At 42.5% G+C, this 13,808-nt stretch overlaps 1 protein-coding gene across 2 annotated transcripts in view; it reads right to left on the reverse strand.

The window, feature by feature from the left end:
• OSBPL6 (oxysterol binding protein like 6) overlaps positions 1–11,248 on the reverse strand; it is a 161,835-nt gene extending 150,587 nt beyond the window's left edge. For both annotated transcript variants that reach the window (XM_072121611.1, XM_072121609.1), the window contains exon 1: positions 10,993–11,248. The gene's annotated coding sequence lies outside the window, so the exon portion shown is untranslated. The remainder of the gene's footprint in view (positions 1–10,992) is intronic.
• Positions 11,249–13,808: the final 2,560 nt, after the last annotated feature.

The following is a 13,808-nucleotide window of genomic DNA, read 5'->3' on the forward strand; positions in this document are numbered from 1 at the left end:
AGTACATGATGCGGTCAGAACTGGCACTCGAGAACTATTGTATGTCTGGGAAGAACAATCCATTGTATATGTGTCTTTAAAGGGAACGTGTCACCAGGAGACCCATTTTTATCACTCCCCAGTCCCCACAGAGCATAGTACATACACTGCCAAAGTGTTTTTGTATAAAAAAAATTGGTTTTACAGAAAAAAAGATATGTTATATTGTACCTTTCATTAGCATCTGCTGTGTGACTAGGCAGTTGCCCAATAGGAGGGGCTGGAAAGGAGCTGTTTCCCTCCCACCCTTGGGAAACATGTGACCTTTTCAAATATATGAATAACTACCTACACTCTGGATTGGGTGTAGAAGAGCAGGGGGCGTCGCTAAGCCCAGTGATGGGTGTTTTCATATATTTGAAAAGGTCACATGGAGTAGCTGTTCCCCAAGGGTGGGGGGAAACTGCTCCTTTCCAGCCCCTCCCATTTGGCAACTGCCTAGTCACACAGCAGATGCTAATGAAAGGTACAATATAACATATCTTTTTTTCTGTAAAACCTATTTTTAATACAAAAACACCTTGGCAGTGTATGTACTATGCTCTGTGCGGACTGGGGTAGTGCTAAAAATGGGTCTCCTGGTGACAGGTTCCCTTTAACATGCAGATACAATTGATAGTAATAGGGCTTATTATTGCTTATGTGGCCTAGAAAGGTAAAGGGAGTACACTAGAGTATCGGCATGTAAGTGACTTTGCTATTTTAACGTGAGGCACAGAATATTAATATTTATCAAAGGGGCAGCTGTGGCACTAATATATATATATTGCATATGTATATATACAGTATATAAGTGGATATGATATAGTGGTAGGAACAGGGGTAGGGGGCCTCAGTTCTTGCCCCAGGGCCAAGAGCATTGAGCTACACCCATGTTGAGTTTCCCCACAGTTTTTGGAGTAGATTGATGTGTTTCCCCACTTCAAAATTTGTGGTTTTCTGCCTCACATTCATGGTCATTGTAAATTGTTCATGTGAATAAAAGGCAGCGTCTCTAAAGCACACACTACCTTAGCACCGGAAAGCACAGTTACTCTATAGAAGCAAACCACATATTTCTAATGGACCACAATAATTGAGGAAATAAACTAAAACAGAAGCTGCAAACTTTCTATCTCAAGCTGTCAAGAAAAAGTTTTTTTCCTGCTGCTGTATAATGCCTGAGAGTTACATCATATCTGCACTGCTGAACTATTCCAGAGTCTACAGATGTCTGGTCACAGGAGACTGACACCGTGTACTGTACTTACTGCAAGAGAGCGAACACAGGAGGCTCCATGGTGAGCGCGCCTAAGGCATCCGACAAGAAACCGCAACCTCAGAGGACGGCTCATCATGTACAACTGAAGGTCTAACAAGATGTTCTATGACTCTCTGTAACTCTTCGCAAAACTCATATCTGTGCACAGATATGGTAAAGGGATGGAAGAATGTTATATAAGACTATACAGATATGTTGGAGTGAGAACAGAAAGGAATACAATGAATGGATTGAATGTGTAAGTCTGGCACCGGCAGATGTGGTTTCATAGTTTATACGGTTGAAAAAAGACACTTGTCCATCAAGTTCAAACAAGGCTGTCCATCAAGTTCAACCAAGATATCATTACATAGCAGTATTACACCCTATGCCAGATAGGACGCTCAGCATTCCTGTTTGTGCTGTTTTTATGGTAATTGCCTTAGGTGTGGGTGACAAACGCTCTTAGGTGCTGATAGAGGACATAAAAATAGAATACAGTCATTATAAATCACAGTCTGCACCTATTCCCAATTTTGTGGCCGTATTTCACAAAAGAACAACAATCTCTTCCACTCCAACCCTCTTGTATACTGGTAGTGAAGTGTTTCTCATCATAATATTCATTGTACCGTCACTGTTAAAGAAGTATTCACATTTAATCAAAATATATATATATATATACACAAACATACATGTCTACAATTGCATGTAATAAAACATTTCCTATAAATGCAGTCATGTGGTCCCTTAGAAACGAGATAGTCATCCTTGGATACGACCTCTCTTGCATTCTGGTAGCGGTAACCATTCTTGCACTATTAAGTCCTGCCTAACAACCTGAATTTAGCGTTTATTACAGGATGGCTGTGAGACATACAGTAATTCCTGACTATTTCAAATGAAAAAAAAAAAAATTGTTTCTTTTTGTAATCACTCCCGCAGAGATGGTCATATCCAACAACAAACCTCATTTCTAAGGGACATAATTACTACATTCAATGAGAAATTGTGTTTAAACAGGATAATTTTTTAATAACATACAATTGAAGAAATGTAGATGACAGATGAATTCAATTAGATGAGAATACCCCTGTAACCACTTTGATATTTATTAGTTGTTAAGGTAAAGAGGGCAAAAGGGTTGTCTAGGATTGCACTGTCACCAGGTGGTATAAAATTTAGAGAAAACTTGTTCTTATCCTGTGGTATACAGAGGTTCAGCGGTGAAGTCATTTTGGCGGTGTGCGCTCGCTACAGAGTAATACAGGCTGCAGCCGCAGGCTATTGATGCGATATCACCACTGAGCTTCTGTATACACACAGAGGCCGGCAGAGACACGAGCGCAGGAAAGAGAAAGTATAGATTTTCTTATTTTTACACCAGCAGCGGCCAGTACTAAAAATAATAAAGGTCCAGGACAACTTTTTAACTCCCTATCAGGTTTTTTTTTAAGATGGCCGTTGAGGGTAGTTCTTCTATGGTCCCACATCTGAAGAAAACTGCAGAACAAGGCTTTCTGCTGCAGCTGGTTCTCCACTCCCAACCCAGCAATGGCATCAACACCTGGGATCGGTAAAATGGAGGGGAACAAGAGGGGCCAGAATGGGGACTCCCTGGCGATCACCTTGGTATTTCTTTCTGAAATCTATGCCAGGTCCATTTCAATTCCATTGCACAAGTGCAGCCCCAGAGTCCCTTGGGTGGTCGAATGCTCTTGGTAATTGTGGTAGGCGTCTCGCCGGGTAGGTCTGCTCTTGGTAATTGTGGTAGGTCTCTCGCCGGGTAGGTCTGCTCTTGGTAATTGTGGTAGGCCTCTCGCCGGGTACGCAATCATCAAGACAATATATATATATACACTCACCTGCCACTTTATTAGGTACACCTGTCCAACTGCTCGTTAACACTTAATTTCTAATCAGCCATTCACATGGCGGCAACTCAGTGCATTTAGGCATGTAGACATGGTCAAGACAATCTCCTGCAGTCCAAACCGAGCATCAGTATGGGGAAGAAAGGTGATTTGAGTGCCTTTGAACGTGGCATGGTTGTTGGTGCCAGAAGGGCTGGTCTGAGTATTTTAGAAACTGCTGATCTACTGGGATTTTCACGCACAACCATCTCTAGGGTTTACAGAGAATGGTCCGAAAAAGAAAAAACATCCAGTGAGCGGCAGTTCTGTGGGCGGAAATGCCTTGTTGATGCCAGAGGTCAGAGGAGAATGGGCAGACTGGTTCGAGCTGATAGAAAGGCAACAGTGACTCAAATCGCCACCCGTTACAACCAAGGTAGACAGAAGAGCATCTCTGAACGCACAGTACGTCGAACTTTGAGGCAGATGGGCTACAGCAGCAGAAGACCACACCGGGTGCCACTCCTTTCAGCTAAGAACAGGAAACTGAGGCTACAATTTGCACAAGCTAATCGAAATTGGACAGTAGATGATTGGAAAAACGTTGCCTGGTCTGATGAGTCTCGACTTCTGCTGCAACATTCGGATGGTAGGGTCAGAATTTGGCGTCAACAACATGAAAGCATGGATCCATCCTGCCTTGTATCAACGGTTCAGGCTGGTGGTGGTGTGGTCATGGTGTGGGGAATATTTTCTTGGCACTCTTTGGGCCCCTTGGTACCAATTGAGCATCGTTACAACGCCACAGCCTACCTGAGTATTGTTGCTGACCATGTCCATCCCTTTATGACCACAATGTACCCAACATCTGATGGCTACTTTCAGCAGGATAATGCGCCATGTCATAAAGCTGGAATCATCTCAGACTGGTTTCTTGAACATGACAATGAGTTCACTGTACTCAAATGGCCTCCACAGTCACCAGATCTCAATCCAATAGAGCATCTTTGGGATGTGGGGGAACAGGAGATTCGCATCATGGATGTGCAGCCGACAAATCTGCAGCAACTGTGTGATGCCATCATGTCAATATGGACCAAAATCTCTGAGGAATGCTTCCAGCACCTTGTTGTATCTATGCCACGAAGAATTGAGGCAGTTCTGAAGGCAAAAGGGGGTCCAACCCGTTACTAGCATGGCGTACCTAATAAAGTGACCAGTGAGTGTAATATATATATGATTATATCAGATTTACATATTCTAGAAATAAATGAATTAATTTATCATAAATCTTTGGATATGTGCCAATGTGATACTAAACAGGATTGTAAAAAACTGGTAGGGAGTGATGAACAGCAGATAAAACCCATTTCGAGACACGGCAGGAGTTCTTGGATGTGGTCTGTCACCTTCTGAGGTGATAAGGTTATTTTCACACTATACAGAAAATGTGTTTATTCACATTAGGCCTTTCCTCCTGGTGAAGAATATTCCTCGTATCTCACACATGGAGCTCATTTATCAAAACCGTCTGACAGGGAGACTGTCTTTGTCGCCATAGCAACCAGAGTTCGGCTTTCACTTTCAGTTTAATACATAAGAGCTGATGGCTAATTGGTTGCTATGGGCAACACGATCAGACGCATAAACAGTTTTTAATGAATGAAGGAGAAGGTCCAATGTCACGGTTAGATTTTGGACCTGGACAATATACAAAAGTAGATAGTGTATTTCTACGTTTCCTTAGACGCACACGCACTATGGAAATGCTGCTCTGGTCAGATGAGAACATACGGCTGACAACAGCGATGCTCATCACTATGTCACTGGTAGCTGACAGGCCGCATCCTCCCGAATATTGATCCTCCTTATTGATTGAAGAATACTAAGCTTTAAGCATGAACCTTTGGTAATGGCTACAGCCTGCAGGGCTATATCTGTACACCGCTGCGGAATATGTAGGTGCTATACAAGCCATGGGAGATCAATAAAAATATAATAAGTAATAATAACATGATATACCTTTTTTTGGTGATGGTACTGCACTGACCCATGAATTTTATGTTTGGACAATGACGCGGGAAATGCTAATGATGAGCTGATTTACGTAACGTTTCTACACTGCTCAGGAGTTTGACAACTTACCTTCTTTTTTAAGGTTGTGGAGGACACTTTACAGGCACAAACTTCATGTTCCTTTATAGATTATTCTGTTTTAATATTAATGCAAATTAGCTTCTTGGTACACCAAGGTCAGGTCATGCCTACAGTTGCACCTGCCTTCTTGTTTTTAGGTTCCCCAGCACAAACCAGCACTGTCCTTTCACTGAAGAATAGACAATGGGGGTCATTTACCAAGGGCCCGAATCGCGTTTTTACGGCGGGTTACCCGAATTTTTCCGATTTGCGCCGATTTTCCCTGAATTGCCCCAGGTTTTTGGCGCACGCGATCGGATTGTGGCATATCGGCGCCGGCATGCACGCTTCGGAAATGGGGGGGGCGTGGCTGAACGAAAACCCGACGGATTCGGAAAAACCCGCGCTTTTAAAAAAAATATGTCGCTGGACACGCGCTTACCTGCAACGGATCGTGAACTCCGGCGGACCTTGGCGGACTTCAGCACAGCAGCGACACCTTGTGGACGTCGGAGGAACTGCCTTAGTGAATACCCGAATCCACCGCAGAGAACGTGCCGCTGGATCGCGAATGGACCGGGTAAGTAAATCTGCCCCAATGACTTGCAGAAAGCAGAAAACCTGTGCACTAGCAGACAGGGTCCCACCCTTGTTGCACAGAGAAGCTCATTTGCCTAAAATTAAACATGGACTTTTCTCTTATTTTCTCAATGGAAACAGGAGAGGTACATCTGGAATATGCATACAGTGCCATACACAATGCTGTAGATACGTGCAGATTTGCCACGCTGCATTTCCGAGAGGGAAATCCGCAACATAATTAAGTCACATTGTAGTTTATGGGATTTATGAATCTCCCGACAAATCTGCAGCAGAAAAGCTCTGCAATGCAAAGGCTGAACTCTACCCCCAGCCGCGGTAAAATTATGGCATAAAAAGTCATAACCAGGCTTCTGAAGTGATCCTATTTTGCATCCACTAAACTTGACTCATTTCACATGAAAATGAGGTAAGAAGAGTCATTTTTCTGACTTCAGGGAAGATTTTTATAAACTGGTGAGAGTTCAATTAAAAGATGGAATTCTAGAACATTTCATACAATACCTGAGGGGACTAGCACTTTAGTGACCCAGTGACAGGTTTTCTTTAACATCTCTGCCAGAATTGAACTTGAGTAAGAAGTGATGATGCAAGTTTCGGCTGTGGCGGGCCTGTCTGTGTTTACTTACATCTTGTCCTTGAACATATGGATCTATACAAATATCACATCTGTAGCTATAAACAGAAGTAAACAAACTGATTCACTTCCCTCCACATACAGGAAATAATATCGTGAAAAATATATGAAGTCTTCAGATTTTACAGATAATGTATAAAACACAGATCAGCAAGTTTTGCTACGAAAGGACATAAACATTGACAAATGTAGATACATTGGGGCACATTTACTTACCCGGTCCCGCGTAGTTCATGAAAGTGCATTGTTCAACGATAATGCACATCTGCCGCGATTCACTAACATCGTGCACCCAATATCCTGAATGTGCCGTTTCCCCGCTCAGGTCCGCTGGAGTTTACCTTCTTCTTCCTGGTGCATGCTCTTGCGACACAATTTGAAAGTTAAATCTCGCGGTCAGTCCGAATCAGTCGGATCGTCCAACAACATGCCCCCGATTTCTGTTGCATGAAAGCCAGCGCAGCCGCGCCAAAATCCAATCACGTGCAACACAATCCCAGTGCAGATCCCTGTTAAATACCTGTCAAAGTTGCCCAAATCCCCAAAATGGCGAACAGCAATGGTTATCCTGACAGCAGGTAAAACATAATGGGGCATATTTATCATACGCTAGCGCTCGTGCGCCGCTGCATTTTCTCAGCAGCATACATCAAGAGGCTGAAGCAGTGCAGGGCCTGGCGTATAAAAAAAATGCAGCCTGTGACTTTTTAGATATGAAAAGCGAGTGCGAGTGCACCGGCTTGGGGTCAGTAAAGCCCCACGTCGACCCACTCCCGGCCGCCCGCGCCCCCCCCCCCCCCTTCACGCCCCACTGGCCCCAATATCTGCTGGTAAATACTGTCTACATAAACTTTGAATCCTACGATAACAGTGTGCACACTAACATCACCCTATAGACAAACCTGTATACCGGTAATTGTTATATTTATATATAACTGTATTTATACAGAACTCACAACTGCCCTCCATAGACATCCATGAACCCTTAACCTTCTCCTTATTGGTATAATGTCATTCTGTGGGTCATGCTCCATTGGATATTGTATATTGAAGGTATATTTGCCCATAAAAAAAAAATGTCTTCCTGTGGAGACCAGCTCCATGGTACACTGCCAATATCTGTAGTCTTTAGTTGAGTACTAGTAACAGAGCTTATTCTTTAGGCCCATTTCACAGTTTAAGGTGCACATTCTTTTTACATTTTTTATATAACTTCCAAGAGCTTTAAAGTCTCTCTTTTGGAGCAATTTATAGCTATGGCTCAAAAAAAAAAAACTGCATCAAAATGCATAACATGAACTGGGCCTTATAGCGTTCTAGCAAATTCCTCTCCAGCGTACGGATTTCTCTGGTGGATTACAACACACAAGTAATTGAGAGCCATGGGAATCATTAGCTCAGTCCCTTACATGAAATCTGGTAGACAGCAGACAGCAGGGTTAGTTTTCCTTCAAGCCCAGACTTATACAGAACAGTTTTAGGGTTTATATTCATTCCTGACATGGATATACCTCAACAATTTCTTCCCTAAGTGAGCATGGCCAAAAGTAGCTGAAGACTTCCTTGACTAAACGTCCCAATATTTATGAGCCATATCTACTCCTGTAGAAGAAATTATTACAAGGTGATGTCTAACAGCAAGCACAGCTACTAAGCCTTCTTCAACACTAGGGTGAGATTTACTAAGCAAACTGTGCCAGGATTATGACATGAATTGAACCACAAATGTTCTCCAAAATGTATTGCACCGCCAACAGTACAATCTCTTCCCCACCACCATTTTCTCTATGCTTATCCAAAACATGATCACAATGTTTAATCTTGTATGATAGGCCCAAATGTTGTAAAACTTTTATTCATGATGCTCCTCCTGTTGTCTGGGGGCTAATAAAAGGGAGTTGATAACAAAATGTGTTGCACCATGTTATCAAGTGTTTTAGATACTATTATGACTTGTATGACAAACCAGCACGGTTTCATGGGCAAAGAAGTTCAGCCTCTCCAGTGTGTGTTGTAAGCAGCAGCAAAACTGTGAAAATTACATTGATAATCTGTGATTGCAGCTGGACTTATAGCACTGGTTTGTGGCATCTCTTCAATAAATAAAGCACTGAACACCCTCCACCATGGGTAAATGCTTTGGTATTCAATCAGAAACCTCCTAAAGCAGGGACTCATAGCAGGCAAGAGGAGGTGTGTAGTAAAATGTTCAGTGCACACAAGTGCTTAAAGTTCAGCAACAATCCTGGAATATAAATGCATTTTTCACAGCTCTGCTGCTACTTAGAACACTCACAAAGATATTGTTACAAAGATCTCCCGGGCTGCTACATGCATGTCTGCGGCCGGCCTTTAATGGTGATTGGAAAAAACATAGGGGAAGTGTCTGGCGTACAGACCGAGAAATAGTCGCAATTCCTGACTCATGGCTGTGGAAAGGAGCGAAGGGGGCCATGTCTGACACTAGCTACACCAGAATTCTTCACCAGACAGGACTGGCATATAATTGCTTTGAAGTGCAGCTGCCTGTCAGAGATATCAGAGAGCCAGAGTCTCTTGATATGTAAAATGCGAATGCAGGGGGCCAGCGTATGATAAATCTCCCCCATAGTATGAAAAAACGTACTCCTCTTGGTAATCATTGGTCTCCTCCAATGGATAGGAAATCATGTAATACAAGGACACATTAGGCCTACTATAGAGGTACCTGCTCCGTAAGAGAAGCTCCATGTTATCAGACACAGTGGGGCACATTTACTAAGGCCCTTGTGGCAATTTTCTCTTTCTAAGGCAAACTGCTTGCACCGGTATTTAAGAAGTGTCTGCACCACAAATGTGTCGCATGCACCCCGTTTGCACTGGTCTGCAGAGGGCGCCAGATTCATGAAGAACCGTAGACAGAAATCATGAATCTGCCGCCCTCTGTACACCACACAGGCAAACTGCACCTAGTACAGACTGCAGTGTTCTTAGTAAATGTGCCGCAGTGTCCCAATGGGGCCTTTATCTAGACATATGGATAAGGTTTGTCAACAAACTTGCACAGGATTTAGAAGTCTCTCCTTCTTTTCAGCGAAAATAGCAGGTTAACATTCTGACGCACGGTAGATGTGCCAGATACACTGAAGCCAGAGGTTAGCATAGTGGCCTTTGCCATGTGGACTTCAGCACTGAAAACACACCATGAAAATTTTGTAAATGTGTGAACCAATACAAAATATAGAAAGTAACTTGATCAACTGATCAGAGGCCTATGGAAAGATACAGAAGTATTCAAGGGAATAGCCTTATAAATGAGAACTCTCATCCTGACATTGCCTTCACCTTAGGCCCCCTTCACAAGGGGATGTAAAATAGAGAATGGATGACAGTCATATTTTTTGGTCTGGACACTGCAGTATATTTGATACTAGGGGTCACAGACTATCCTGGGGACATCAGTATCAGACTCTCGATATTTTACAAGTGTGAAATGTCAATTCTATGAGAGGAGTCCTCCAATACGAATCAAATATACAGAACTTTCCTATCTGCCTTACTACAAATATATCAATTAAAATACATACAGAAATAAATATATAACTTCCACTTCTCTAGGTCAAAAGAATGATAAAAATGAAAAGAAATGGATAAATATATAGAACATAAAATGTGTTCTTCCATCTGTACAACCGCTGTGCAGGTTGTATAATCGTAGAGCAAAACACTTTTAAGATACTTTCAAAGTATTGAGAACATTTGCAATGCAGTATTAGGTAGACAAATCAATAGGTAGATACATAGATACATTAGGATCTGTCGGTATAGTATACAATAATAATCATTTTAGATCACCCATCACTCATTCCTGGATTTATAGCTACAAAGTTTTCTCTGGTTACAATGAAATCGCCCTGCGCTTTGCTTTTTGTGCTTTCCTAAAATAAATGCAACAATGTAACGACATAAACAGAATGTGATACAATATTGCTATATATGGTATTGAATCCGTTCTATGACGTCATCTTCAGCACACATTGCTCATTCCATGGCTTTGGGAAACACCAATGACATCATCGCTGTGGGATAACACAACTCCAGCAGCTTGCACCCAGCAGATGCAGTCCCTTTGCTTCCATGACTTCTGAGCTGTCATGCAGCAGAGTGAAATGAATGTCTGACTGCAGTGCATAAAACACAGATGGGGACAGACTGGGGGATCCAAGCGTAAAGTTTACCCCTCTTCTAACCTTCAATGCTGAACTTTTCAGGTGACAACTGGGGACTGGTGGGAATGTAAAGCCAAATTTCTTGCATGGGGAGGGAGACTGCAGTAGGAAGACACTTTGTAAGGATCATCAATTACATTGATCTGTAGTCCCAAGCAATGAGGCTGTGTGTGTGTCTGAGATGATCAGCAATTACAATGCAGTCCTTCTCATGCATTATGTTTAGGAGACAGGACAGGACACAGTGATGGGCCATGAGATCAGATGACATACACTTACCATAGATAGTGATGCAGCAGAGGGATCTGCTCAGCTCCAGATCTGTCACCTGCAGCACAGCCTCACAATGTACTGTCAAGGGCGCAGGGGGTGATCACTGCTCTCCTGCACTGGATCTCCTGCACTGCTGCTGCTTGGATCCACTGATCCCTTGGCCAGGATCCAGTCTGTGCTCCTGCACAAGCTTCTCTGCTATGTTGTGCCCCTCTCTGCAGTTCTGAGCCGGGTAACAGATTGCCCCTCCCTGCAGTGAGAGGCATGTGCAATCCTATAGGGACAGCAAAGCTGGGAGGAAGAGCTGGAGAGTGGAGCACATGGATCAGACTGGCTCCTCTCATCCTCAGTACAGCCAGGACCACAGCAAACCTTTCATGGATCATGTACATCATCTGCTCACTGTATGAAAAAGAAATAATACTAATAATAATAAAGAAATCATTCATAATAATCTCAATTTTTAAAGATAGGGAACATTGGAGTCACATTGTTGCATATGCAATAATTTTTCATGGCAAGGTTTACGTCTAATGTTATGATGTATTGTCTATAACATAAAGACAATAGAAAAAATATCTCAAAATGAGAATGTGTAGGGTGGCATTTAAAAGGAACTTGTCATCTGGTTTGGACCGAAAGACATGTTCCTGTAGTTTACAATTGTGACAAGACCTATTGCCCTTGAGCGAGTTTGATGCTTCCAAGCAACCCGAATTCAGCATCCGGATCTTAAGTCAGCGCGTCCGTTCAGTGGTGTAACTTGAAGCTGATGGGCCCCAGTGCAAAGTCTGTGCCAGGTCCCCTGAATATAATGTATGTTTTATAGTACTAGTCTTCTCATATGGGAAAGTGACACCTTATGGGGCCATTAGCCTCCAGGGCCCGGTTGCGATCACACCCTCTGCGCCCCCTCAAGTTACGCCCCTGTGTCCATTTTTAGTTCCGCTTGCTTAGCAACGGATCCTCTGGTACTCTGGTGGGCCAGTCCGACACTGACTGCAGGCAACACTTTCATTAAACTGCACCCCGGACAATCACCTATTAATGACCTATTAAAGTCATTAATACGTTTTTTTTTTCAGAATATGAGAACAAGAAGAAAATGTGTGGCGCTTACCGGAACTTGCTGAAAATATATTTATTGTAGAGGCAACAGGACAGGGAAGGGTGCTACCTAGTCATAGATGAGTGGGTCAATTTCGAACATGGAAATGCGTGTCTTTCCTTGACAAATTGCCCCATCACCTGCGACGAGGCAGCACCCGACTCTGTCCTAAAGCCTCTACAATAAATATCTTTGCAGCAAGTTCTGGTGAGTGCCACGCTTTTTCTTCTTATTCTTGTATATCGTGGACTCGTATCTGGATGAGCAATGCGGACCATTGCACACCCGATGACGAGTCCCTTTTAACATAGTCATTGACCTCGAGTTACAGTAAGAGCATTGCCGACCCATATACCTTCCTTTTACACTTTTTTCATAATACCCCTTCAAATGGACACAGTCATAAGACTTTACTTCATTAAACTATAAAGTAAGGAAGGAAATGTCCTGATATAGAATTCCCTAATTTATGTGAAATCTCACCTGTTTATCTATAAGAAAAAAAAATCTCCCATAAACGAAGAGTCATATTTTACCTAAGATGAGTCACTTTTAGAGGTTGCAGGGTAGAGTCACTTGAGACCCTCCTTTCTTCCATTCTATAGTAGAAACATGCTTTTGGTGTATTGGTGCAGTTAAGAATCTAACCTACAGATCACATCAGGCTTTTGGTTCTCTGAGACATACTTGGAAATGTGAGATATGGATAAAAAAAAGTTCCTGCCTACATTTTTTTTCCTTTTCCTTAGTCATTTTATTTTCTTAGTCATTTTTTTGTATAAGAAATAATAATAAATCCCACACAATATCTTGACATTCCTAACTTCTTCTCTCTTTAGTTAATCTTTTCCTTTTTTCTCTATGAAATATTGTTTTACCTTTATGCAAATAAGTTTCTCTGTGCACCATGAATGGGTCAGTGTGTGCTTGTTGCCCCAGCTCTTTCTCTGCTGCCCAGAACCAACCAGCACCACCCCTATACAACATGACTGATATCTCTTGTGAAAAGAAGGTGAAGAGAGAAGAAAGCTGGTGCACCAGAAACTATGACTCCGCCCCCAGAGCACTGAGAAGCTAATGTGCACAAAAAAGAAAACTTAATTTTCTTTAAAATGACAGATCACTGGGAAACAAGAATTGTATATCTGCAGACCGCACACAATGCTGGTTATACAGTATTTCCTACAGTTCTACATGGTTGATATTGTCTGGACAAAATATCCACTTTATTATTCTATTGTTATTATTCTATTATTATATCTCTTGTAGTAGAGCTCTAGTCACAGAAGACAGATACTGACTTGTGGTCTTAGGCCCCATTCACATCTGTACAGCCACCTTATTATTATTGCACCAGAGTGATACTGAAACTTATACTGGTAAGGCCCCATTCTCATTGGCCGTATATCCAATATACATCCCCATAAACACCTATGGCGACCCAGTGGTGGTATGGTGTCATACCGTACACAGGGAAAAGCAACTCGCTAATAAGTGTGGCGAATGCGCAGACAGATGCGGAGAGCGGACAGCTTAGTCTGTTTCATTTGCACATGTACCCTCGAAGGTCAGGTGCAAGAATCGAGTGAGAGGAGGATGCAGGGGTGTGCATAGATGTATGATATCTTGACTGGAAGAAGAGAAGATATGCGGTACATGGTACATGTTTTTAATTGAAACAGATGCATGATGAAGCGGTTTTCCGGGGTGGGGG

The sequence above is a fragment of the Engystomops pustulosus genome, chromosome 8, assembly GCF_040894005.1.
Source record: "Engystomops pustulosus chromosome 8, aEngPut4.maternal, whole genome shotgun sequence".
In the NCBI taxonomy this organism is placed as follows: Eukaryota; Metazoa; Chordata; class Amphibia; order Anura; family Leptodactylidae; genus Engystomops; species Engystomops pustulosus.